The sequence below is a fragment of the Eretmochelys imbricata genome, chromosome 4 (assembly GCF_965152235.1).
Source record: "Eretmochelys imbricata isolate rEreImb1 chromosome 4, rEreImb1.hap1, whole genome shotgun sequence".
Classification (NCBI taxonomy): Eukaryota; Metazoa; Chordata; order Testudines; family Cheloniidae; genus Eretmochelys; species Eretmochelys imbricata.
In genome coordinates, this window is record NC_135575.1 from 34,982,161 (window position 1) to 35,009,980 (window position 27,820).

Consider the following 27,820-nt stretch of genomic DNA (forward strand, 5'->3'; position numbering starts at 1 on the left):
GGGGCAGTTGAGGGTAGAAATCTAAACCAGACTAAGATTATAAAGGCAGCTTTATCTGGTTTGACAGGTACTAACTCAGATGACAGGTACTAACTCACCAGATAGCCAAAGTCATGGTGACCACTGGCAGCACAGCATGGGTCATGCTTTCACAGAGAGGAACACTTCGTCCAGTGTGTAAGGTACAAACATAGCCTATTTTCTTCATAGGCTTTCCCACCCACCTACCCCCATCTCCCAATCTCCCTTTCAAACAATACAGAAGAGTTTTTAAAATGTAATTAGCTCAGATTCAGCATTTGCTTTTCAGTGGCTTGCTGCTTGGTTAAATTTATAGCAGACTAGGTTGAAGTACAGAAAGGTCATGGTCTTGCCCCAAGGTGGCCCAGGGAATCAGCATCTCTCATTGGATTAGAAAACGGGACGGACAACCCCTTGTTGAAATACAATAACCAGCCCAAAACTATGTGCGTCCCATACGGAATAGAATCTAAACCTTCTTTAGGTTCAGATAAGTCACCCCTGACCCCACTATAGCTTCCCTCCTTCCAACCTACAGCCATAACTTCCAGCCCATTAATTTCTCATGGCCCCATTAGAGCATTAGATGTTTGACAATTTCTTGTGATGCATCCAGATGCTATTTCTTCAGATCTTGTAATGACATTGGAGCTTCCCCTTAATGATACTTCAGAGTGTATAATACATGTTTGAAGTGCCTTAGCCATTCAGATTTAAAATGCTTTGAAACTATAGGGCACAAAGTCCACTCTTGAGTAATGATGAAGTCCAAGGTTTTGCAAAGAGTGAAAGAGAGCGAGAGCCCAGAGGAGAGCCACAAAAATGATAAAAGGATTAGAAAACCTGACCCATGAGGAAAGGTTTGAAAAACTGGGCATGTTCTGTCTTGGAAAAAGGAGGAGGACTGGTAATAGTCTTCAAATAAGTTAAGGTCTGTTATAAAGAGGATAGTGATCAATTGTTCTCCACTGAAGTTAGGACAAGATGTAATGGACTTAACCTACAGCAAGGAAGATTTAGGTTAAATATTAGGAAAATCTATCTTGATAAAAGGGTAATTAATTTCTGGAATAGGTTTCCCAGGGAGGTTTGTGGAATCCCCATCTCTGCAGGCTTTTAAGAACAGGTTGGACAAACACCTGTCAGGGATGAACTAGATATACTTGGTCCACCCTCAGAACAAGGGGCTGGACTTGATGACTTTCAACCTTACATTTCTATGATTCCATGACCAACATTCGGTGACAAGACCAGCAATCTGTGACGCCAAGCACATGGAGGCCAGTACAGAGATGAATCTTCAGGGTCAGGGTGTTAGAGGAAGCTGCCCTGAAGAACCAGAAAGCCAACTAAGAGCTGAATGGGATGCTCACAGAATCAGCAGAGAGTTACTGGCAGCTCAGGGAAGAGCTATTTTACTAAGCCAAGTGGCGGGGAAATGGCCTCCGTTGAAGACCAGATCCATGGGCTATGCTTCCAGAAGACAGATCTCTGAAGGGAACTTGTTTTTCTAAAGAGCAGATGGTTAAAGGGGTAACTGCACTGTTGGGACAACTGGTGGGCCTGACTGAATACTGAAACTATCACAATTAATTTAAAGGGTCAAGAGGTTTTGGCCTTCGTACTACACACACAGATGTACAGACAGAGATTTAACATCTCCATCCTGTTGAAAGCAGTTTCTCTCACCCATTAGTGCTATTGAATCTGTGGTAACTGTACGCTTTAGAAGGTCCCATCAGGGCTAACTCTCACACTGAAAATCATGAGATTTTAACAAAAATAATGAATTTGGGGATCTGGTTCTTGAACCTTTCAGGTACACTTGGTCACATTTTCAAGCTGTTCTTCACAACTGTGAGGGCTCAGTTTCAAGTTTTGGAGAACCTGATGAGTCTATTTTTTCCTATAATAAATAGCATTCTCAACAGTTATAACAGTGTCAATACAGTGACATTTTCCCAAGCCGCTAATGCAGGTGCATGTGTCCCCCTCCATTTTGGCAATTATACTTTTGCTCCTATCAGGGCAACTAAGGGTTTATCTTCACTGTGATAAAGACTTAGGGCGGGATTCTATCTGCTACTGTTGCACCTGTATAATACGATAAAAGACCCTTAGCCAGCACAGGCATCCTTGCAAGTCCTGGCATGGGGTGGGGGCTTGTCATGGGAATTTCCTTTTTACCCAAAACATGTGTAGCTGTGGAGATCCTTCACTGCTGCGGAGCAGCCCACAGGCAGCAGGTGGAAGGTGGATAATTTAGAGCAGCTCCTGGCTGCTCTGATTTATGCTGGGGACTGTTTTGGTCTCCAGAGCAGCCTGAATCAGATGAGTGCAAAGGTAACATAAATCCACTTTTGCTACCTCTCCTCCTGGGCTGTGCCTCACTGTACTGTGCCTTCTGGAGGTTCAGCACAGATCTTGGCTCTAGTTTTTAAATCACCATTTCTGAAGTGGTGCTGAATACAGTGTGTCCTTGTCTACACTTGCAACCATGCAATGTTCAGCACTGGTTCAGCTGCACCTATTGCCGACGCCTGTGGTCAGCAACCTGTCTTTTGCAATGTTGAAAAGGCTTAAGAGTGGTTAGGTTTTTTAAACCAGTTTTATTTGAAGCACTGAGGTGTCACCAAATAGGGATGAATGGTCAGAGCCTACTGAAGTCAACGTGAGTGATTCCAGCTGTGGATAAGGCTCCGAACTGTAATGGACTGGCTGAGCCTTAGTGTCCCAGCACAGTGTGGTGAATCTGCTGGGGGCGAATCTGCTGCTGCTCTTTTCCTCCTGCTTAGCAGGGATACGGGTCACCAGGAGGAGAAGTTGCCATGGCAGTTGGAAGGCCGTTGGTGAGGACGGGGATCAAGGAGGCGGGTGCCTGGGGACCTTTGAGTGGTGGCTGGAGGCACTGGGCAGAGTTCTGTCTGGAGCTTGCCAGGTGACCAACCGTCTAGCAGCTGAAACCCTACAGCACTTGTCTAGGAGTGGTACCTGTCACCCTGTGGGGGACTGATGACTGCAGTGCAACAGCGCTCATAATAGTGGGTGGTGATTAAAATTTTTTATTTAGGGATACATTTTATAGCAAGGATATTATAAAGGCATAGGAAAATTCCCTCTCTCCTCCCTCCCAGCCCCAGTGTTTATAGAGGGATGTAAAATAAACAGCAAAAGGCAACGTTTACAATTTCCAGAACAACTATGCCCTAAACCAGTAATAAAGAGACATCTGTCTAGAACTTTGAAATACTGTCATGGTTTCCAGGCCCAACATTTGCCTCTCCTGGCCCTTAATATGACCAACTTAGTGGAGCTTTGGGCTTTATATTTGTGTGTGTATTCTTAACCATCTGCCTCTCCATCACTGAACTTTTTTTAAACCCATTGTTTTCTACATAGAAAAGGATAAAATATTGTTAAGGTAAGCTGTATTTTCAAGTTCTTAAGAATATTACAAAAACTTAGAGTGAAAGTAAATTAAAACTGACAATATGTCTTTGATTTACACTTGAATTATAAATCAAACCCTGCTTTAATCTCACTTGAGAAAAAGGAAGCCTTTACAACAACTTTTGATCTCCCACACCAGGCACACATACAAACAATCTGCTTAGGAATTTTCCTCCCATTGAATGTTTTTCGCCCATAATTTCAAACAGGAACACTTTTTTCTTTAAATTAACGACATTGGATCCCAGGATGTTCAACAGGGTAAAAACAGGGAAAAAACAAAACAAACAACAAAGTAAAATACATAGGGAGACAGAATTTAGGATCATCACATTTGGAACTCCTCTGTTACTATACTACCCAGTGTTGTGGTGTTTAACATACAAAGATTTTAACAACTAGTATTCAGAGGATATTACTAAAGCCACTAAGTGTAAGGAGCTAGAAAACAGCCCTGATGCAACTTCATTGGTCTGATTCTTCTTTCACCTAACTTTTGTCTGTTAGAAAACTTGCACGGGTGAACCTAAAATTGATCCAGTTACAAAGGTGCAGCCCATAATATAAATGCACTTAAACAGATTTAAATTGTCCTTAAATCAGTTTAAACTGATTTAAGTGCATCTCTATTAGGGACTTGCAGTGGTGTAACTGGATAGATTTTTAATTACATTGATGAAAGTTTTGTTATCTAGACAGTGCCGTGAACCCATTTTACCCTGGTGTAACTGTTTTCAATGGAATTATTCCATTATAAGAGAGAGGGAATCAGGGCCCACACATTATAACTACATCTGAAAAGAGGCTCCAAAGGGCAAATCTTCTGTTTGTCCCAGAACAGTTGTAACACACAAATCTTCTGTTTGTCCCAGAACAGTTGTAACACACAAATCTTCTGTTTGTCCCAGAACAGTTGTAACACACACTGTGGCAATGCAAGGTCCCTACATTGCCTCACAACTGTGCCACATTCCTAACCTGGATCATGTTTGTGGTGAGAGGGCAACTCCGCCTCCATGTCCATTTTTAACTTGGCATGCCTTCTGAGACAGTCAACATTTCTTCCAAATACTCAAGGGTTAAATTAATAGAGAGTGCACTCTTCTTCCCCTGCTAAAAGCAAGGGATCAGCTCCCACTCCTCTCTTTGGCTGGGGTAAGCAGTGCTCCCCTTTCTCCTTGGCTGATGCAGTGAGAGCTCCCCTCTCCTGTTTGTCTACTTTAACCATTGCAAATAGTCACAATCGCAGTGATGTTTTGTGATGTAAGCATATAAACACTGGAAACTGGACTGTGAACACCAACTAAATTAATACAGAACTCAGTTGGTATGGCATTCTGGTCCCTTTCAAACTGTGTTGGATTAGAATTAGTAACCTATCAGTATTAATAGGTTTAGAGCACTTCAATTACCAATTCCTGGATCCATCTCCCGGGGTCGGTTCCAAATACATATGGGGATTAGTGGTCAGAGCACAGGAAGTTCCAGAGCACAAGAAGGTCAATTGTCTTCTTCTGTGACAAATTTATTAACCTTGCTGACACTTTTTCCCAGTCTCTTAAATGGGAGAAATATTTACCTGCTTCACAGGATTGATGTAAGGATTATTTCCTTAGTCTCCACTTCGAAGAGAAAAAAAGTGCTAATATTGGGATGCTTTAATCTCGGAGCAAATGGATCCTGCAGCATTTTATTTTATACTGTGCACTTATGTTAATATCTTTTGCTCCTTATACTCGAACAGAAGGCACTGCTTGGTGTAGGGCATTTTACCAATTGGTGTAATAAAACAATGTTGTGCACTGGGGAGATTTTCCTTCCAGTGGTGTGATTCACCACGCTCTGGATTCTACTGAATCATGCCTTCTGGAGACAGCTTTTAGTTCTGGAGCTCATAAAAATATTTCAGAAGAGTAAACAGTATTTTAAACCTTTGGAATGTATCAGATTGCACTATCAGATACTGTCAACTTTTTTCTGTTGTAGAATGCACCCAATCCCCATTCCTTTATAAGGTCATCACCCTGCCCCAATCTGCACCCCTCACTTTACAATACACAAGTTGAATAGTGTGTAACTATACAGTGCTATCAATACACTTACTATATATCAGGGGTTCTCAAACTGGGGGTCGGGACCCCTGAGGGGGTAACAAGGTTATTACATGAGGGGGTTGTGAGCTGTCAGCCTCCACCCCAAACCCCACTTTGCCTCCAGCATTTATAATGGTGTTAAATATATTAAAAAGTGTTTTTAATTTATAAGTGGGGGTCACACTCAGAGGCTTGCTATGTGAAAGGGGTCAGTACAAAAGTTTGAGAACCTCTGGTATATGTGAGTCAGATCCTGAAATACTCATTCACAAGTAATCTTTACTCATGCAGCTTGTCCTAGTGATGTTCATGGGAGTATTTGAATGTATAAGAATTACTCATGTTAAGTGATGATTGAAGATCAGGATGTATACTGTTTGAGACCAAAAGGAAATTTTTGCTGCAGAAGGGCACTTAATATAATTGTTTGCCAGGTGGTGAATATGAGAAAGCCTTTTCATTTACATAGGAAAACATATGAATAGAGTCCCCAATTCACCTCTCATGTCAGCATGGTCCTGCCTACATGGGGTTTATCAAAAGCTAAAAGGAAAAATTTATGTGGGATCCCTTCATTAAAATATTGCACTGTCAGCACATCATTGGACTGTTATTGGGAACACAATAGTAAAATATCCTATTAGCAAATGAACTAATTTACAGTTACTACCCAAAACCACCACACATCTTACATCTGTTATGAAAAATAATGCTGTTATAAAGATTTATTGAGCCCTTTCAGGAAAATATGGTGATTCTTAATCATAAGTGGAAAGGCCAATTTAGATGCTGTAAAAAGCGACTGAAACAAACCATTGATTGAAATACCTTGAGCCTGCGATGCTACACAATCGCATGTGTCCACACACAAATGTAATCACCATTATTTATAACTGTTGATTGTACCAGGGGTTACAATGCTTTCGATGAGGTCTTTAGCTCAGGTCTACGTGAAGTGATAGAATCTACGATAATTTTGCCCCAATGTGAACAGGAATCCAGAAGCCTGTTGTTGGTTCTGTTCAGCCAGTCCTCCTAATTCCATCCCACAATACAGAACCTTGAATTTAAAAATTACCCAAAAGCCAAGTGCTAGATAGGTATGCCAATTTGCTAATAGATAGATGCTCCAGACATCCCAGGGTGCACTGGTACAATTTAAGGGGAAAGAAGGAATAGCTTCAGGGACAATGTTGTCTCATATCTGATCAAATTCCTTGTTACATGCTTGAAGACAGTGGCTTTTCTGTGATTTCTTGTCATTGTCACATAACACCTCTCCAAGTACTGACCCAACCTGAAACCTGCTTGTCTTAAGATCCAATGGGATCATAACACAAAGTGGCATAGCTGCACACTATGCCAGTTACAAATATTCAAGACACATGCTTTGACCTTCCCCCCACTCCCAAGAATCACCAAGTCAATGGCTGCAATCCAGAATTCCTAAGAAACCCCACCCTATGCCAACATTTAAGTGTGTCTGCAGATTGAAGGGAAAGCCAGTTGGAGTAAATTAAAAGGAGAGATTTTCCAGCTACCACTGAGTTATTTTAACTTTAAGTAATACCTCAATAACCATCCTTTCAAAATGGAAAAAGCAAATTATATCTACCTGTCATCTCTTTAGATTACAGGATCCAGCTCAGATTTCTGGAGCAAATAGCCTGAAGACAAGATATATTTGTGGCTACCAATTTCAAGCTATCACTACTTATCACAAAAATATCTATCCACTTCATTTTCTGAATAGGGAGTACGTTATACTTTTTATTGCTACACATTATTGGATCCATGCCTTGCATTCCCAGAGCACCAAGAGGAGCTTGATCCTGCAACAGTTGTCCACATGTACAAATCTCCCACTGAAATAAACAGTGGGATTGTGTTCACAGTGACTGCAGGATCAGGCTGCCAAAGGAAGTTTACAGAAATGCATATAAGCAAACATGATGAACTGATATGTGGAGAGGCCCATTTGAATGAATGACAAATTATGTGATAATCCGAGGGGCAGGGTAATAATTAATAATGTTTTTGATGACAATTTCTAATTCTAAATAATTAGAAAGGATAATTTCATAATGGGCAAAAGAAAACGTTAACAGCATTTTACTGGTTTCCTCTCTTTTTACAGGTTTTTCCAGACCTGCTGCACTAAAATGAAGGGTGAGTAAAGACAAATATTTGGAATTAGTACAATGTAAACTTATTTCAACCTATGCATTATTCAACCTATGTAAACTATTGAATTCCATCAAGACTTGCAAAAGTGACAAGTGATTTTGGCTGCCTCCATTTTTGTGTGCCGAGTTTAAGACAATTTAAAGAGCCCAGATTTTCAACAAGTGCTCAGCATAAACCCTCAGAAAATCAGGGCTCTTTAAAGTGTCTCAAGCTGGATACCCAAAAACTGAGGAACCCCAAATAGGGTGACCAGACAGCAAGTGTGAAAAATCGGGACAGGGGTTGGGGGGAGGAGGGGGAAATAGGTGCCTATATAAGACAAAGCCCCAAATATTGGGACTGTCCCTATAAAATTGGGACATCTGGTCACCCTTACCCCAAATCACTAGTCACTTTTGAAACTATTTGCTACTAGTTATTCAATGTTGGCTCAGTTCTGCCACCCTTACTTACACTGCAAAGTAAGGGTCTAATCCAATTCCCCTTGAAGGTTGACTAGGCCCATAGTCCCATTCAGTGAGACTGCTACGTAGTAAGGTACTATTCAGTGTGATTAAGAGTGACAGAATCAGGCCCCATGTGATTAATTTATTTAAGTCACATGCCAACATGGTATTGTTTCTGGTCCCTGAGACAGAAAGAGGGCCAGCACTTTTGGCACAAATAGAGAATACCCATATATGCACACAAATACCTATGTATGTAAATATAGGCATTTGCACAAACAGGCTTTCCTCAACATTAATGTGAGCAAAAATCCACCTGCACAAATCTTTTTGGTAATGTGAACATAAAGGAGTGCAAACATGGCAAACTGGAAAATGATTCACAAATCACAAAAATATTCAGGAAAAAAATTCTCACTACTTGGCCAGTTGTACTCATTATGCATCAATAGCTTTATTTTTCAATGTTTGAGAATAGCTTTTCGTATAATTGGTGGAGTACTATTGGTAACTGAATGGTTGTCAGAAATCACTATAGAAAAGCCAGCTGACTTTACAGTTCTGTTGCTCTTACATGGATTGCAGTAAGGTTCTCTTCAAGTACCTGATTTATCTTAGATATGCATAATTTATGGAGTGTTTACAAAACACCATCAAGGATCAATGCATATATAAAATATATCAACTATTGTAAATTCGTAAACAACAGCAATTGCAAAATGTCATGCTGTTCTTTTCCCAGAATGAACTACAAACAATAATATGGATTTAATACAGATTGTTTTCCTTAAATTATGCAATCCCTAACTGAAATTCATGACAGTTCTGTGGAAAGGGCTACCCACACATGCATCAGATGAGCTAGTAGTGAATGTAAAGACTGTTAGTTCTTATAAATTTTTACTAATTATACTGTCAGGTAACAAGAAAGAAGAAAGATGTTTCTTATCAATGTTCAGATTAGACAAAAATAAAGAATGGATATGCTCTTCTCAAGAGCCATTCACTTTTTCTAGCTACGCCCATAATCCTAGAGAGCTTCATGTTTCTGCCTAAAAGATCAATAATGAAATGGTAACAATGTTGACAGTTAGAGCCTGATTTTTCAGAATGAAGGTTGGCAAGGTGTTTTACATGTACATTACCATAGCAACACATTTGTGTGCTAAATACCCAGAAGTGCATTTGAAAATTGGATATTTTTAGTGCAAATAGTTAGGTGTCCTATTATCCATTTGCTTGCCCTTCTATCCAGAGATAGACATGCAGCTTGGGTAATTGCACGTAAATGCATTTGAGGAAGCATCTGGTTTTGGTTTTTGTTTTTTTTTTTGGGGGGGGGGGTTGTAAAACAAATTAAAAAAAATAAAATCAGCTCTTTTATTGTCGTAAATAGGCTCCAAAATCAGCATTAGTATGAATGGGGCTATGCAGTCCTGTTTTAGATCATTTGGGGCCAGTTTCAGAAGTTCTTTTCTAAGGCTGAGACACATAAGTGAGGGAACATAAGCAATCAATATATGCAACAGAATGAAGAACATATCTAAATTTGTTCCATAAGTACCGTGAGTCATCAGTGTGTAAATAAAGCTTTGAATTGAAGTCTACTGTCTACTCTAAATGACATGTGTTTAATACCAGAAAATCCCAATGTGAGGATGATGACAGAACTAGAGTGGTTAGTATCTGCAAATAGCAACATGTTCTGAAAATGTATTACATATACAACACACCCAGAATTAATGGTTTTAGCTGTGCGGCTTTCTATTTAAACCTCGGAAACTTATGGCAGACTGCATACGTGGAGAGTTCTCTACCCATCAGTTACAGTATAATACAGTAACCAAGATTTGCCTGGTTGGGGGGAAAAAAAACAAATTGATGTTTCTTTAAGCCATTTTGATAAGAGAGAAGGTAAAGATTTAACCTAGTTACATTTCTGCATACAATTAAACCAATATCACAAATTTTGCCAAAATTGAGCCAGAGAGAGAGAATGACTCTTTAGCCCAGTGGTTAGGGCACGCACCTCCCACCGGTGGCCCTGCTGATCAACTGCTCGGGGTACAGACACCCTGCTCCAATGAATGTTTAATTAAGAATCAATGGGAGAGACAGAAAGACCTGCCCCAAAATACTCTGTAGCCTAGTAGTTTGGACACACACCTGGAATGGAGGATGACCAAGTTAAAATCCCTCCTGGCTGAATGCCCTAACTATTGGGCTAAACAGGGGCATGGATAGCAACCTCTCTTCCTCTGGCTATTTTGTGTAGCTTTAGTTATGCAATGAGAATGCCTACTTGATCAGGTCCCCCAAGGGAATGCATAGTTTGAGGGTCCCACTGAGGTTTACACATGGGATACATGCCTAGACTAAGGCAGCTTCTTTCCACGTCTCTTTAGGGTGGAGAGGCTATCTCTTGAGCCAGCTGAAGACAAAATTGAGTGGTTTCCAGGGGCTTTTTGGTCTTTCTCTTGTGGGTGGAACTCAACTCCTCTCCTGTGTAAAATCCCCTCAACAAGATGGAGTTTTGCAGTCACCTGGGAAAGTCACATGTCTATGAATGATTCAGCTTTTTGCAGGCCGAAGCTATTGTTTACATGTTAGTTTGAACATTCCCAGGAAAGCTCAGATGTGGATTGGTGTCTCTCAAGGTTCATTATTCGCTGAGTACTCCCAGTTACTCGAATAACCCCTTCACACTATGTTGACCAAATCTGCCTTATGTGCTTCCTACAGCAAACACTTTAAATACAAGCATAGAGCCAACGCTTATAACTTCAGATATAAAAATGATACATGCATATGGAAAGGATGAATACATGCAGTGGAACATAACCTTTGCAAAGATATGTTACACGGCATATCTAGCATAAAACATATTCCAGTTATGTCATATTTACACTCATAAGCATATTTCTATAAAGCGCTATGGGGTTCACAGGGAGGTCTGGCCTCAGAAGGAATTGAGGATGAATTCTGTTTGGGTGGGGACTATCTTGGAGCATGGGGACAAGAAAAGGGTGGAAAGGAGTGGATAAAAGTAGGAGAAGGTGAGCTAATTACTCCAGCTGTTGGCACGTTTGTTCACAGCTCAGTAGTCTTCTCTTGTTTCTGGTGTGTTTCATGTCATTTCTAGAAGATGATTGTGAGTACTGTGGAATCACCTTCATAGTCTGCTTTCTGCTGCCTGATGTCATCCTTTTGATTGACTAGTTATTTCCAAAAATATGTTTTTTATTTTTCTCAAAGAGGGTGAGCATTTTCCCTAGACCTTTTTCTTTAAACAGTTTTCTGTGGGGATGTCTATTTTTAAACTTCTCAATGCAGAGAATAAGCTAGAATTGATCCCGTGTTGCCCCTTCATTTCCTATTCCCAAACCTTTCAGCCAGGGCTCTTGCTGTTAGAATTTGTTTTCCTTTCAAAATGTCATAGCTGAGATTTAATAGCACTACAAAACCTTGTGGTCCCTCATGTGGAGCCAAAGCATTTTTTCAAGAGATGTTTCTATACCTAAAAGCACTACAAAGCTCGAGTCAATAATTCTTGTAAATCTGGCTAAATGTAACACACCAAAAAGAGTATATTTGCAGGGATTAAACAAGCCAAGCTTCAAAAAAGTTTGTGTTGCTCCCAATATAAGGGAAGTTTGGGAAAAGCGTTTTTATTTTTAAGCAAATAAAGGTATAACACAAAAAGTGGAGAGGAGGAGGGTTTTCAGGCGGAGAATACAAAAGCCATCTGAAGTGGGTTGTAGTTTCCTTTGTCTCCTGTTACTTATCTAATTGAAATTTGAAGAAGAAAATGGGATGTTTGTTTTTGAGAACTGTATTTTTTGTTTTAATCCTTCATAGCTGTCAACATCAGGCCATTTTTTCACAATTATTCATGGGTCGTATTGAGCAATGCAGGTTTAGTGAAGCTTCAGCAACTTTTACCAGTAATTATCCAAGAGGAATATCCTCAGTAATTCAACATGTATCTCTTTAGACTTTAAGGGCATTGGAAGAATTCTGATAGCCCCCGTTAAGACACTTCTGATAATGCAAATGATTAATATCCCAATCTCTGAAGAACATCCAATGGACAAATATATAGTATACAACACTATGATTATTAAAAGGGAAGAATGACAACAGATCCGGTAAGTATCAGATATGAATGAAAAAAAACCCACTTCTGTTAATAAAGCAAATGAAGGAACTCTCATGTTAACTATACTTTACTTCCAGCAGTCCCAGTTTGGCCAGGACAGCTTTCACTACTTTTCTAGGTGAACTGGTGTTATTACCAATGGCCTGGGACAGTGGCAACAGTTATCCTCCATACTCTGCTTCTACCCTACCTCCAGGAAAACAGTTAGCAGCTTCTTGTCTACTGGTTTTGTGGGTGGGTGGGGGGTAGAGAGGATGGGGTAGCTAAAAGGTTAAAAGCTTACATAAGAAATACTTTGAATGGAGTATGTGTGGTGTGACAAGCAGTTGTAGCCCAGAGCCTTGGACGTATTTAGGTTCCTAACTTTCATTGATTGCAATAGAAGAATCTGGGCTTCTGCATTCTTAGCACAGCCAGTACCTCTCCCACCTACTCAATCTCCCCGTCCCCCATGGCTGGCTTCCTTCCTCATAGTAAACCTGCAGGAAGCTATCTGCCAGCTCCACCCCCTGTTGTAGGCAGAAGATGAGGCAGCCAGTTCAGAGGACCAGTTTAGGAGTTTGTGCGCAATGCAGGCAAAGAGGTGAGATTAGTACTGGTGGCTAGAATGGGAATGTGCCTTCCTTCCCTGGAGGGGTAGCTTGTGAAATAAACAGTGGGGGGAGGACTTTCAGTTTATTCTGCTGGGGTGGGCTTTTTTCCTCTCAACCTTCTAAAAAGAAAATCCTAACATTCACTAGAATGAGTACACGCAGTTACAAGTGGGGAGCTAGTAGTACCTAGACCCTTGGCTTTTTAGGAAAATTGGCTCTGGCAGGAATAGTTACATATTGGTAATTGTGCTATGGGTCATCACTACTAGCTGAAGTTTTGACAGTTATGTAGAAACACTGTCAAATTCAGAGCAAAAGTGTTTTCATGTACATCGAATGATTAGGAACCTGGGTTCAGATTCTGATTGAACTCATTAACTCGTTCTATGGCTTTAGGCAATTAGTTTTGGCTTGAATTTCAGAAGTGCCGACCATCTCCAGCAGACATCAGATGGAATATCTGGATGTTCATCATCTTTGAGAATTAGACTCCTTGTGTCTATCAGTCTTAGAAGTGAAGTTAGGTTTAAAAAAAATCTTCATAACTAAATACTGTTGTGATGGGTTGGATCACAGAAACCCCCTGGGGCTGCCAACTGATGGGCCAAGACTACTTCTGCCCCTGCCTTCCCTGATAGCTTGGGACTCCAGAACCCTGCCTGGTTGTGCTAGACACGCTTGCTGACCACAAACACAGACCCAGGTCTGAACCACGTCCCACAAACTGCAGGCTTAACTGAAAGCAGCTTACGAAGTGTTCCTGTCTTTAACTCTCAGGTGCCCAACTCCCAATGGGGTCCAAACCCCAAATAAATCCATTTTACCCAGTATAAAGGTTATACAGGATAAACTCATAAATTGTTTGCCCACTCTAACACTGATAGAGATATATGCACAGCTGTTTGCCCCTCCCTCCCCCCCCCCCCGGGTATTAATACATACTCTGGGTTAAATAATAAGTAAAAAGTGATTTCATTAAATACAGAAAGTAGGATTTAAGTGGTTCCAAGTTGTAGCAGACAGAACAAAGTAAATTACCAAACAAAATAAAACAAAAACATGCAAGTCTAAGCTTAATACAGTAGGAAATTAAATGCAGGTAAATCTCACCCTCAGAGATGTTCCAATAGGCTTCTTTGACAGACTATACTCCTTCCTAGCCTGGGTCCAGAAATCACTCTCACCCCCATAGGTACTGTCCTTTGTTCCAGTTGCTTTCCACATCTCTTTAGGGTGCAGAGGTTATCTCTTGAGCCAGCTGAAGAGAAAATTGAGGAGTTTCCAGGGGCTTATGTGGTCTTTCTCTTGTGGGTGGAACTCAGCTCCTCTCCTGTGTAAAATCCCCTCAACAAGATGAAGTTTTGCAGTCAGCTGGGAAAGTCAAATGTCCATGCATCACTCAGTTTTTACAGGCAGCATTCATTGTTCACATTCTACCTTGAACGTCCTCAGGTAGACTTCTTATGTGGATTGGAGCCTTCCAAGATCCGTTGTCCATTAAGTGTTTCTTGATTGGGCACTTAACTTGCACATTCCTCTCTAAAGAAGCTGACCAAATACCTTACTAAAACCTACTTAAAATCAAACAAGTATGCAGCCAATATTCATAACTTCAAGTACAAAAATGATACATGCATACAAATAGGAGGAATGTATTCAGTAGATCATAACCTTTACAGAGATATGTTACATGGCATATGTTGCATAAAACATGTTCCGGTTATGTCATATATACATTCATAAGCATATTCCCATAAAGCATTATGGGGTGCAACATCACAACTGTGTCTGAATGAACTCTTCTGAACAAATAGAAAAGGAGTACAGACTAACACGGCTGTTACTCTGAATTCTGAACAAATAGTTCATCTTTATTCTCTACATACTTTCTTTTTGCACAACCCATCCTAGCCATTCTCTTAATATGTTGCCATGCAGTAACAATGATTTATTGAATGTTTGTTTGTGTCCCAGCCTTCTGGAAATGCAAAGTCAGGCTTTCCATCAAAACAGTTTAGACAAGCCAGGACCTGTACTGATTACTATAGCAGATAAGTGTCTCTGTTTCTTACAGTTTTTCCAATCAGTATAGCAATGCAATGTTTGTATAGTGCAAATCACAACTATAGTTTACAGACTGATAGTGAAACATTTGATTGAATTAAAATGTTTGTTCTGAGTACCTTTTCTTAAATGCTATATTCATTAGGCTACTCTAGCCCTTTTTAGAGGATAAGATTTCATTTACTGGTAAATCAATTAGGCTGACTTTTTTGTAAAATGTTTTGAGATATCTAGAGTGTGAAGAAGCTATAAGAGCCTTGTTCTATGGAAGGGATAACAGTTAGGAAGATGGAGCTGAAATTGTGTTGAATAAATAGCATTCCTGTTCATTATATATCTGATTCTAAAATTTTGCCATTTACTTAGGTTTGTAGAAAATGGGCATTTCACACATACCAACTTGAGCTGGAATCTACTAATGTGCTGGTTTTCTATATAAATATTGTCTAGTACACTTCAATTCCATTCTTAAATCTTTGCTTCATGACCAGAGAAAATTAACTTCCCTTTGACTCAGTTTACCCATATTTAAATTGGGAATAACAAATAATGTGTACCTATTGTACATAGGGCTGTTGTGAGAACTAGACTCCAGTTTTCCAACTGGAACTGTGTGGGCACATTGCTGGACCAGGATCTTGGTTTTTAAAGCACCTAGAGATTGTGAGATGAAAGAGGAGCTCTGCTCTAAGGATGGGTTTATGCTACAAAAAAACCCTTGTCTTTAAATCTCCCACTGGTGCAGCTGCACAGCAGGAGTGTAGCATGTGTGGAGCTTGGGAGGCCAATGGTTGTAAAACTTCAATGGGACTGAACAAATAGGTAAAGTTAAGCATGTTCATGCATGTTTGCAGGATCTACCCATTAGGTCTGCATCCTGAAATATTCTCTGAAAGGGTGGCCCCCTGTGTCCAGGCAGAGCCCCATTGACTTCCACATACCTGCCAAAGTCTGCCTGCCTGTATCTTATTGCACGATTAGGCCATAGTTTGTACCCCTGTTTACCTTGACTATAAACTGTAAGATCAATTTGAATGAGAAATTCCTATGAACTTATTCAGTATTCTGATGCTTCCCCCCCCACACACACACACCCTCATCACAAATACAACTTTAGTTCTGTCCCATGGGCCATGTACAGCATTCTAGCTGCAGTGTTGCCTTTGAAAATTGCCTGGCATCTTTTTGGAAACACTGTAATTACAATTTTAATGCACAAGCTGGCTTTGTCCATTTATAGTATTACGGTTTCCAATAATATCCCTGATGATCTCATGGAAGAAAAAACAGTAATGAAAAAGATGCTTGGGTTTGCTTCAGCTGACATGAACAGTAAGTTCTCTCTGATCTTTCTTTTTCTCTCCTCCCCACCCTCAAAAATGCTTAGGGAAAAATGGTATACTCTGATCTGCCCATGTTGGAGAGAGCCACATTTTGGAGAACAGATTTTTTTCCTTAAAATGATAATATCCTTTGAAGATCTTAAAGGGCCACATTCTCCTATAGTTATTTTAAAGGGACAGTCTCAGCTTAAAATCTAATTAGTTTCAAGTAATGAATTTATGGTCGTTTCAGAACTATACTATCCCTGAGTCCCCCTGCCAATTTTTGTGACTTCACAGTTATTTACTTATTTTTTAAATGTTTTTCCTCTCCTTTCTTGTTGTGTGAAAGACTCCTGCAAAAAATAGAGAAAAGCAACTCTGGCCCAGATCCTGCAAGCTGATCTGCACGGATGGATCTTTGTGCTCACACGGAGCCTCAGTGATTTCAGGGGTTCCACACTGACACAAATGTCCGCCTACATGGCTCAGCGCTAATTTGGTATAAGCGAAGTGCTGTCATGGACACAATAAATAAATGAAAACAGAGGATACACATTTTTTTCCCCTCAGATGATCTCTTTCAGCTATAGTAGTCTAAGGTATTACATGTAACCAAAGTAAATGTAACATTTTCAAAAAAAAAAAAAAAATTGGCTATTAACTGTTCACCTTGTTTCCTTTACATAATAAAATGTATCAGAGACAAATGAGTTTTAAAAAGAAAAATTTGACAGATTTGTTAAGCTAAATGTACGTCTATGCCCACTGTAAGAAACTCTTACTACTGTAGCCCTTATTTTCCTGGCACATTCCTCTACCCATTCTTTGTTATCCTCTCATTATATCGCATCTTCAGCTAAGATCCAATCCTGTACATTTGAACATAAGTAGGATCAGGACTTTAGGCTTTAAGTCCTTCATAAGAATCATAGAATCATAGAATATCAGGGTTGGAAGGGACCTCAGGAGGTCATCTAGTCCAACCCCCCTGCTCAAAGCAGGACCAATCCCCAACTAAATCATCCCAGCCAGGGCTTTGTCAAGCCTGACCTTAAAAACTTCTAAGGAAAGAGATTCCACCACCTCCCTAGGTAACGCATTCCAGTGTTTCACCACCCTCCTAGTGAAAAAGTTTTTCCTAATATCCAACCTAAACCTCCCCCACTGCAACTTGAGACCATTATTCCTTGTTCTGACATCTGCTACCACTGAGAACAGTCTTTGGAACACCCTTTCAGGTAGTTGAAAGCAGCTATCAAATCCCCCCTCATTCTTCTCTTCCGCAGACTAAACAATCGCAGTTCCCTCAGCCTCTCCTCATAAGCCATGTGTTCCAGTCCCCTAATCATTTTTGTTGCCCTCTGCTGGACGTTTTCCAATTTTTCCACATCCTTCTTGTAGTGGCCCCTATGTGGGGCCCAAAACTGGACACTGTACTCCAGATGAGGCCTCACCAATGTCAAATAGAGGGGAACGATCACATCCCTCGATCTGCTGGCAATGCCCCTACTTATACATCCCAAATGCCATTGGTCTTCTTGGCAAAAACGGCACACTGTTGACTCATATCCAGCTTCTCGTCCACTGTAACCCCTAGGTCCTTTTCTGCAGAGCTGCTGCCTAGCCATTCGGTCCCTAGTCTGTAGCGGTGCATGGGATTCTTCCGTCCTAAGTGCAGGACTCTGCACTTGTCCTTGTTGAACCTCATCAGATTTCTTTTGGCCCAATCCTCTAATTTGTCTAGGTCCCTCTGTATCCTATCCCTACCCTCCAGCGTATCTACCTATCCTCCCAGTTTAGTGTCATCTGCAAACTTGCTGAGGGTGCAATCCACGCCATCCTCCAGATCATTAATGAAGATATTGAACAAAACCGGCCTGAGGACTGACCCTTGGGGCACTCCACTTGATACCGGCTGCCAACTAGACATGGAGCCATTGATCACTACCCATTGAGCCCGACAATCTAGCCAGCTTTCTGTCCACCTTATAGTCCGCTCATCCAGCCCATACTTCTTTAACTTGCTGGCAAGAATACTGTGAGAGACTGTGTCAAAAGCTTTGCTAAAGTCAAGGAACAACACGTCCACTGCTTTCCCCTCATCCACAGAGCCAGTTATCTCATGATAGAAGGCAATTAGATTAGTCAGGCATGACTTGCCCTTGGTGAATCCATGCTGACTGTTTCTGATCACTTTCCCCTCCTCTAAGTGCTTCAGAATTGATTTCTTGAGGACCTGCTCCATGATTTTTCCAGGGACTGAGGTGAGGTTGACTGACCTGTAGTTCCCAGGATCCTCCTCCTTCCCTTTTTTAAAGATGGGCACTACATTAGCCTTTTTCCAGTCATCCGGGACCTCCCCCAATTGCCATGAGTTTTCAAAGATAATGGCCAATGGCCAATGGCTCTGCAATCACATCCGCCAACTCCTTTAGCACTCTTGGATGCAGTGCATCCGGCCCCATGGACTTGTGCTCATCCAGCTTTTCTAAATAGTCCCGAACCACTTCTTTCTCCACAGAGGGCTGGTCACCTCCTCCCCATGCTGTGCTGCCCAGTGCAGTAGTCTGGGAGCTGACCTAGTTCGTGAAGACAGAGGCAAAAAAAGTTTTGAGTACATTAGCTTTTTCCGCATCCTCTGTCACTAGGTTGCCTTCCTCATTCAGTAAGGGGCCCACACTTTCCTTGACTTTCTTCTTGTTGCTAACATACCTCAAGAAACCCTTCTTGTTACTCTTAACATCTCTTGCTAGTTGCAACTCCAAGTGTGATTTGGCCTTCCTGATTTCACTCCTGCATGCCCGAGCAATATTTTTATACTCATCCCTGGTCATTTGTCCAATCTTCCACTTCTTGTAAGCTTCTTTTTTGTGTTTAAGATCAGCAAGGATTTCACTGTTCAGCCAAGCTGGTCGCCTGCCATATTTACTATTCTTTCTACACATCGGGATGGTTTGTCCCTGTAACCTCAATTTGTTACATTTGAATCTCATTTGTTTTTATTGTTCCATTCCTGTAAAGAAACTAACATACTTTTGGATGCTGTAAAAATAATAGATCATTTTTACAGCACCAAAAGACCATTTTGCACTTTACAGATGGAAGTATAGACGTATTTCTCACTGTTGCTGGAATATTTCTGCATATCTATTAGTGATAGCACCAAGAGGAGCATTAGTATAGATCAGTTGCCATTGCATAAAGCATTCTCATCCCGTGCTGCCCATGCTAGCTCTGACTCTAGAAGATGCAGTACTTACAACTTTGATGGCCACCAGCAACCTGTGTATACTAGCATTTCCACTGTTGCTACTACTGCTAGTGCAATCACAGGACATTTTAAGAAAAATGCTACTGTAGATAAGACCACAAATAGTAAGAAGACATGGGCTAAACCTGAGCTAGGGGCCCTGTACAAGTGCACATTGTTAATCCAGGCCTGATTTCTGTGGGTACAGTTGCACCCACAGCATGGACCCAAGATAAAGCTGCCCCAGGTGAAACTTTAAAAAGTGCCAAAGTCCCAATGACTTTAAGTGAGTGTTGGACTCCCTTTTGAAAATGGGATTTAGGTTCATTAGTCACGTTAGCACTTTTGAAATTTTATCCTCAGGTGCCTCTCCCAAAGAGCCTGTGGCTTCAATTTTGCAAACAGGCATGAACTTAACTTTGCACACATGAACAGTCTCTTGGAGGTCAGTGGAACTTTTCACATGCCTAAAGTTAAGCACCTCTGCAGGATCAGGGCCAATGTGACTGAGCAATGAAGTTTAACACACATCTTGTTACGGTTCTGTAGTCTTGGATATTCTGTGGTTTGGATTTTTTTTAATATATATGTATTTTTGTCAGCCAGTTGAATATGGCTTTGAGGGGGAGGGTTTAGATGTCTCCTGGAAGAAAACTGTTTTAATCAGGAGAGGATGTGGGCATGGAGGGTTAGGATAGGGAGTGGACTTCAGCATAGGGAGAAAGCAAGGAGGTCTGCCAAAAGCTCACACACTGAGCTCATTTGTTTGGGTATTAATTTTAAGGCAGCTTATACACGTTCGGAAGAGCTTTGCGGTGCGTTTTGAGACAGACAAATGCAATTTCACCCATTCACATTGTCCCTGCCGGACAGCTCTCCAGCTCAAGTGCTTGTAACAACAGTAGCAAGTAAGCAGGCAGGCACTGAGCAAACTCATTCCTTATTTCAGTGCCAAGCTCTCTCTCCACCTTTAGTGGGGGGGGGGGGTTTCTTTACCGGTGTTACCAGTTTTTCTAGCCTTGCCTTTGAATAGCAGCAGCACTGGGGTGAGTCAGTGTTTGGAAATGGAGTGGGCGGGCGTGTGTCAGTGTGTAAGAGAATTAATGATGTCAGGCAAGATCCAGGCTCGCGGGGGGGAAGCAAAGAGCATGAAACTGAGTGTAAACACAGCAGTAGCACGCAGAGAAAGCTGCCTCGAGTTTACCCCCGCCCTCCCTTCTGCCTGGAGCCGCCCTCTATCAGGAGAGCTTCTCCAGCTGTAGCATTGCTGAGGTAACGGTGCATACGGATCTGGCAATCATTTCAAGGAAACCTTACTAAGAAGTGTCGCCTTCCCCATCGCCCTTAAGGCCAGTCCCTGTTGCCAGGAAGGAGAAGAGAATTGCAGGGGAAGATAAAGGTGTGGGCAAACTTTTCTAGCTGCTTTTTGCTTCAGCTACCACCCCAGAAGTGGGAGTGTCTGTGTCTTTGGCCATAAAGAGCTGCAAAGCCCAAATGTCAAAGAGTCCTGAGGCTGCAAAGGAGACTTCTCTGCTGCCTTTGGAGGAGGAACTACCTTCAGCTCCAGTGTTTCCATATACAACTAAGTGGGTATGTTGAATGACACAAATCAATACAACTTTGTATTCTGCAGAGTAAGGATGGGAATGATGGAATGTGGCTTGTTACCGACGTGTACCACGACAGCCTGAGTATTTCACCTAAGATGTCCAAAACTAGATGGGCAGAGTACTAGAAATGCAACTGTAGAGAGCAATCCTGCATTGGCAAGGTAATCTAATAGGTCTCTTCCATTTCTAACATGATTTATTAATTTCTTTTACAGACTGTTCACTTCCCTGCTTTTGCCTCTGCCAAATAATTTTTACTTTAAAAAAAAAACTGTTACATTATTTTCCCCCTGTCAAAGAAAGTGTATGAGTGATACTATAGGCTGCTTTCAGAGTAGCAGCCGTGTTAGTCTGTATCCGCAAAAAGAACAGGAGTACTTGTGGCACCTTAGAGACTAACAAATTTATTTGAGCATAAGCTTACGTGAGCTACAGCTCGCTTCATCAGATGCATAGGCTGCTTTGTTTGTCTTGTAAATATCTATTTAATGTGGGGAACATATTTATGTATCTTTTAAAATGTACATTCGTTACCCAAGAGTTATAATTGGACCCTCTGGAGCTGTGCTACGTGCATATTTGAGCAATGGTATGTAAGAACTTTTAAATGTTTGAACTTTTTAAAATGTTTGTACATTCTAGACCACAGTGGCTTTGTAAAAGTCAGCTTCTTGCTCCTATTGATGCTGATGGGAGTCTTGCCATTGGCTTCAGTGGGAGCAGAGTCTGGCTATAAATCTTTATGAACTTACCTTCTAGATTCATTAGATTAATGCATACTTAAGATGCACCTTTTGCAGAGTAAAATAAAACTTAAAAATCCTTATGAAATGTAGTTACAGCACAGGAGAAACTGATTGAAATGCAGAATCTTGGTAACTTTTTTTTTTTTCCCCAAAACCCAGGTGATTAGATCGTACTATGAACTCATTGCTTTTCAACTTTTTTTTGCAAATGAAACTGTCTGTCTTAATGCTTTGAGCTTTATAAAATCAAATAAAACAACCCAAACTTCTCAAGCCAGCCAACTTTTTTTATATTCAGGACTCAAGAACCAGTGAACAGTTTGTTTTTGATATTGGAAAGAAAATTCTATTCTAAAAATGTCTGTCAAGTTTTGTTTGAATGAAAGTTTCCTATCAGATAATAACCCTATAAATAGTTATTTATAAATCTGAAATGTTAATATTGTAATGATATCTCAGTGGGACTACTACCGGTGTAAAGTTAACCAAGTGCTTAAAATTTGCTGGATTGGGACCTACAGTAGCATTAGTGGTCGCATTTAAATTAAAATGTAGTCCTCGTATTTGGGTTAAATTAAAGAATGATACATTGTCGTGATAGAAAGTATTATGTGTTTTCATTCTCCCTCTTTGGATCTTGTATTTATAGAAGATGGTAGCTCTGTATAAGAGCTAGGTATTAGGCATTATAGTGTAGTTATGGTGTTTAGAGGTGCTGTTATTTGAGAGATTATTTTAGTGTATTTTTTTAGGAATAAATTATGTTACCTGTGTAATTTTTAATTTCATTTACCTTTATAAAATTAGGATAGGGTTTAGATATGTAAGTTAAATAAAAGCTGATCTAGAACCTGATCCATTGCCCAATAGGAGTCTTTCCTTTCCATTGGTTACAGCGGGCATGGTATAGGGTCCTTAGTGCTGTTGGGCAAGACCCTTGATACCTAAGAAATATATGGAGATGTTTGTGTTCTTCCCAAGGACATTTTAAAAATGTTCATACAAAGTAGGCTCAGTAAGCGGTGGCATTTGGAAAAACCCATAACATTTTAATGGAGATGGGGCTTTTCCCAACTGTATTCAGTAAGTTTTATGATGTTGGCCCAAGAATTGCAGAATGAAGAAACAACCAAGTCTTCCAGACTTGTCCTGGTGGGCATCTAGGGAGTATGATGGTCTCTAGATAGTGATACTAGTTATTTAGTAACCAACTAAGAAAACCAATCTTCCAAATGAGCTCACAGAGCAGAGAGGACAGTATTTAGGGTACAGAATGAATGAGAGGAGAAAGTATGACTGGAAAACAGGACCGGACACTCAGTAACATTTCAAAATAAAAATGTTAGAGTTAGTTTATACGCAACTTGAGTTTTCACAAGCTTTCTGAAAGAACTCCTATTTTTGAGCTTTGATTGAGGAGTTGACTTGCAAATGTCCCTTTCCAGGCCATAAAACCTCCTTCTGATTAACATTTTTTTTAACCTTACAAACAAGGCTAGTTCTCACAATTAAGGGCCAAATGCTGGTTTAGGTTGCACTGATAACAATTGTCTACAATGGAGTTATTCCTTGTTTCCACCAGCACTACTGAGAATGGAATGTCAACCCAGGTATTTAGATTCAACAATGTAATTCTACTGTGGCCCTCATTACAAGACTTTGAAATTACATTCTGCATTGCCAGTTTGGATTTCTGCATACACTGCGTTCTCCAACAGCATCTCCTGTCATTTTGTTTGCTCTCCTGAAAAAACAATAATTTACATAAAATCACTTATGCACCATTTTAGGACTCACCCTGTTATCAATCCCCACTGACTGAAATTTTCCATTGACTTTAAGGGGAGTTCTGTGTGCAAAATGATTGCTGATTGGGCCCAGTAATTACGTATCAATATACTTTCACAGAAATTATTTCTTTTCTGAATTTTGCCAGATGCCTCAGATAAAAAGTGCCTGTATTAAGTAAAATTTAACAACAGACAATCATGTGAACACAGGTTTCAGAGTAGCAGCCATGTTAGTCTGTATTCGCAAAATAAAAGGAGTACTAGTGGCACCTTAGAGACGATCCAATGTATTTGAGCATGAGCTTTCATGAACACAGTTTCCTGCAAGACTGTTCTCTTGTCAGTCACAGAATAGAATATTTCTCTGGAGACCCAAATTATACACCAGAAACACTGTAATTTGTAACATTTTTTGTCTAAATAGATCTATTGAGAGGCAATCTGTGAGGCCACACGCTTACACTTAGGTTTGCAGATGTCATGAGTTTTTAGGAGGAGTTTGCTTTGACAATGTACACTGATATATCACAGATGATAATCTACCATATCACCAGCTATTTGCCTCCTCAAAGTGCAAAGGTTAAACAATACCTAAACTCTCAGCTTTGATATCTGTGAACATAAAACCATTTCCCCGTCAATAAAGTTCTTTTACAATAGGAAGACATGTTAATAGGCTATAGTTATTATGAGGCAATTGACACCTTTGGGCATTAAAACTATATAGTCACACCTTGTAAGGAGCCTGTTGTCTTGGCTAGTATAAACTTATTACTTGGACAAAAGTCAAGTTGAGTTACCAGAGAAGGAAGTGCAGGATTGGGTCCACAAATACAAACCTAATTTTTATTCCTAGAACTTTATTCTATTTTGCCAAGTAATTTCTGTACAAAGGAAGTGACTAATCTGTTTTCATTATCTGTGCTGTGAAACATACATAAAGTACACAAACAGAAAAAAGTAGGAAACAATTATATTTTTAGATTCTTCCTTTTTATTGACCCAAGTCAGGATTTTTCTTAAGGAACAGTGTTCTGGAGTAGTATTCTTCTAAATTTTCTTATCTAATACAAGACTTTACTGTGAAGCTGAAATTATTAGTAACCAATACATATTTTTGTTTAATTTATACTTCTATAGGCTATCGGCTCACAAGATAGTTTCACAATATTAAAACAGGATAGACAATGCAGATGGTATGACACTTTATTTAGCATGGATACAATACTACAGTACTCCTAACAGATGCTGGGAAGATTAATATAACAGACACTACTGTCTTCATAGATCTGTGTCTGCTGGGAGAATTATTGTACCATGGACACTACTGTCCCAGAAGATGCTGTGAGACTTTAGGAGCTAAACCAGGCATTGATGGGAAAGTTTATGTAACACAGATGCTACTGTCTTCTCGGATCTGTATCTGCTGAGAGAACTGCTTAACCATACTGGGCATTACTGTTCCAGCAGATGCTATGATATTTTAATGACAACAGGTCCCACTGTCCCAGCATATCTTTGTTTGCGCTATCACTGTTACAGATTGTTAGTATGTGTAACATTCACACTAATAGAAAATAGCGTAGCTAATGGGTGGGGATGGGGTGGGGGGGAAATACCTATATTAACAAATACTTATGGTCACTGTTACAAAGCTCAGTGGAACTAAGCCTCATTGTAGTGAAATATAATGTCCTTTACCCAAGTTCATTAGTAAGTCCTTTTGTATTTATTTTGTTGGAAGATGGATATTTGTATTGCCAAAGGTTCTAGGATGCTCAAAGTACTTCTGAGCCTCTAGGGGTGGATGGCCATGCAGTCATTCATTATGGCTTCTCACCCTGGGGATGCCTGTGGTCTTGACAGATTCCTGCCCCGCCCTGCCCCCTCACACTAGATACAAAGTAATGTATAGATCCTCTCCCTAGTTTTTATAGTATGTGCTGTTGGCTTGCAGAACAGTCTCCCAGTATCAATGATGAAAATATATTCAGTTTTTAAAAATTCCCAAAGGGCAGTTTTCTTAGAGAAATCCTGAAAATGCTACATTTTGTTTGCAAGGGGTTTTTTGTTTGTTTGTTTGTTTGTTTGTTTTTAGCGCAACAATTTTAGGACCCATCACAATTTTGAGTTTTGGGGCTTCCTTGTATTTGATTTTCCCTTTTGCAAAAGTGTAGGTATGATCACTACATGCCCCTTTTTTATCACCAGGCAAGATACGATAGAGCTGCTGCCATGCTTTCTTGCTATTACAGTAATTATTTCAATCTAGTTTTAGTGAAACGGCCTTTACCAGGTATGGTGACCCATGTGGCCATGAACGTGGGAGATGTCACAGTTCTAAGGGCCTGTCCCAGGCACTTTATTAAAAAAAAGTGATTGTTCAGGTGTCTACATAATCTTCACTCTGGCCAGCTGAGCCATTGAAATTGACAAGAGGCTGTCTTAAAGCACATGTGAATGTCAAGGACCTCCCAACTAGGATATTTTTTTAAAAAAATTGGTAAACAAGAGAAGTTAATGAATCCCTCTCAGGTGAACTATAAAACTTCCAAAGTGTGCACGTAACTAATATGTGGAGCTTTGCATTCCTGGAACTGTTGCCCTTGTTCCTACCTACTCCCCCGCTATGCACCTGTTGCATCTTGTACCTATTTAGATTGTAATCTCTTTGTGGCATGGAATTGTTTTTTAATATTATGTTCGTACAGTGCCCCACATAATGGAACCTCAACCCTGAATGAGGCCTCTGGACACTAGTGTAACACAAATAACAAAATATTGCTACCCTGTTTTACCCATGTATCACTAAGTCAATCTCCCTCTCCACTCAAGTCCTCATCAGTCTTTCAGTCTCCACATAATGAGATCCTCATATGTTCAGACTTATTCTGATTAAGGGCACTTCTGTGAGCAGCTCAGTTCAGGATTAACCCATTTTCTTCTGATACCAATCTGCAAGCACACTGTTGGAGATCCTTCTGGGTTTCCAATGGAGAGCAAACCGATCAAGCATTTTGCAAAATGAGCTGCTTCCTGGTAATGCGCATGGTGGGCAGCAAAGTTTTTCCACATGGAAAAGGACCAAAGGACCACCATGGTCCTAGTGCTAGAGCATCCACATTTCAGTGGTAGGGGGTGCTATGGACTCTGGGATATGGTTACTTTGACTCAGGTTTGTGCACTGCAGAGTGGACACCAGAGCCCTAGGTTTGAGCATAGATTAGAAAAGTCTCTTAACATAGGGTTAAAATACAATGTAGATGCTCAAGCCCCAGGATTCCCTAACAAGGGTCAGCTGACTCGAGTTCCATTAACCTTGGGCTTATATGGCAGTGTAGACATAGCCAAAGTAAATTTATTTCTCAATCCATGATCTAATCTCAGATCACTCCATTTTCATTGCATCTGTGCAAAACTGCCTGAAACAGTTCAGAATTATTTTCTGATTAACTGAATGAGTGATAGATGTCAGAAGGAACTTGCCTAGACAAAGGTAGCTAACTCCAAGTTAATGGGTCAGTTGTCATTCCCATCAATGTGCCAATGTATCACTGCTGAAAATGGTAAAAGGTTATTTTACAAATTCTAGTAATTTTCAAGTGGAAAAAACTCCTTTCATCCAGTGTAGTTCAGTGATACCTTATTTCCAGGTAAGATATAACATCTTGTTGCTATTGGAACACTTTAAATTTGACCCCTTTGCTTTCCAAAATTGGTAATTTGTAAACGTATCTACATACATCATCATCTTGGTGTTGATGTCTGATTTTTCTGCTATTGCGGAACTAACTAGGTATAGAAAGCCTTAAAGTAGAATACATTTTAGGCCATTGTGTGAAGCTGTGTTCCCTCAAAACTAAAAGCAATTTGCATACCCAAAATATTATTTAAGGTTATTTGTGTTTTGTTTGTTTTTATATACATTTCTTTGGTATATATCACCATTGTATCTGAACACCACAAAACCACTAATTTATCCTGACAACATCAGGGAAGTATTATTAGGGATAGACAAGTTTAAGTGATTAGTCCAAGGTCAAACAGGAGATCTCTGGCAGGAGCAACAATATAGAACTGAGATTT

General features: G+C 40.3%; 1 protein-coding gene across 1 annotated transcript in view; it reads left to right on the forward strand.

Moving 5' to 3' along the window:
- Positions 1 to 21,244: 21,244 nt before the first annotated feature.
- The window catches only part of SGMS2 (sphingomyelin synthase 2), a 58,299-nt gene continuing 51,723 nt past the window's right edge, over positions 21,245 to 27,820 (forward strand). Inside the window, exon 1 of the mRNA XM_077814400.1 lies at positions 21,245 to 21,359. The gene's annotated coding sequence lies outside the window, so the exon portion shown is untranslated. The remainder of the gene's footprint in view (positions 21,360 to 27,820) is intronic.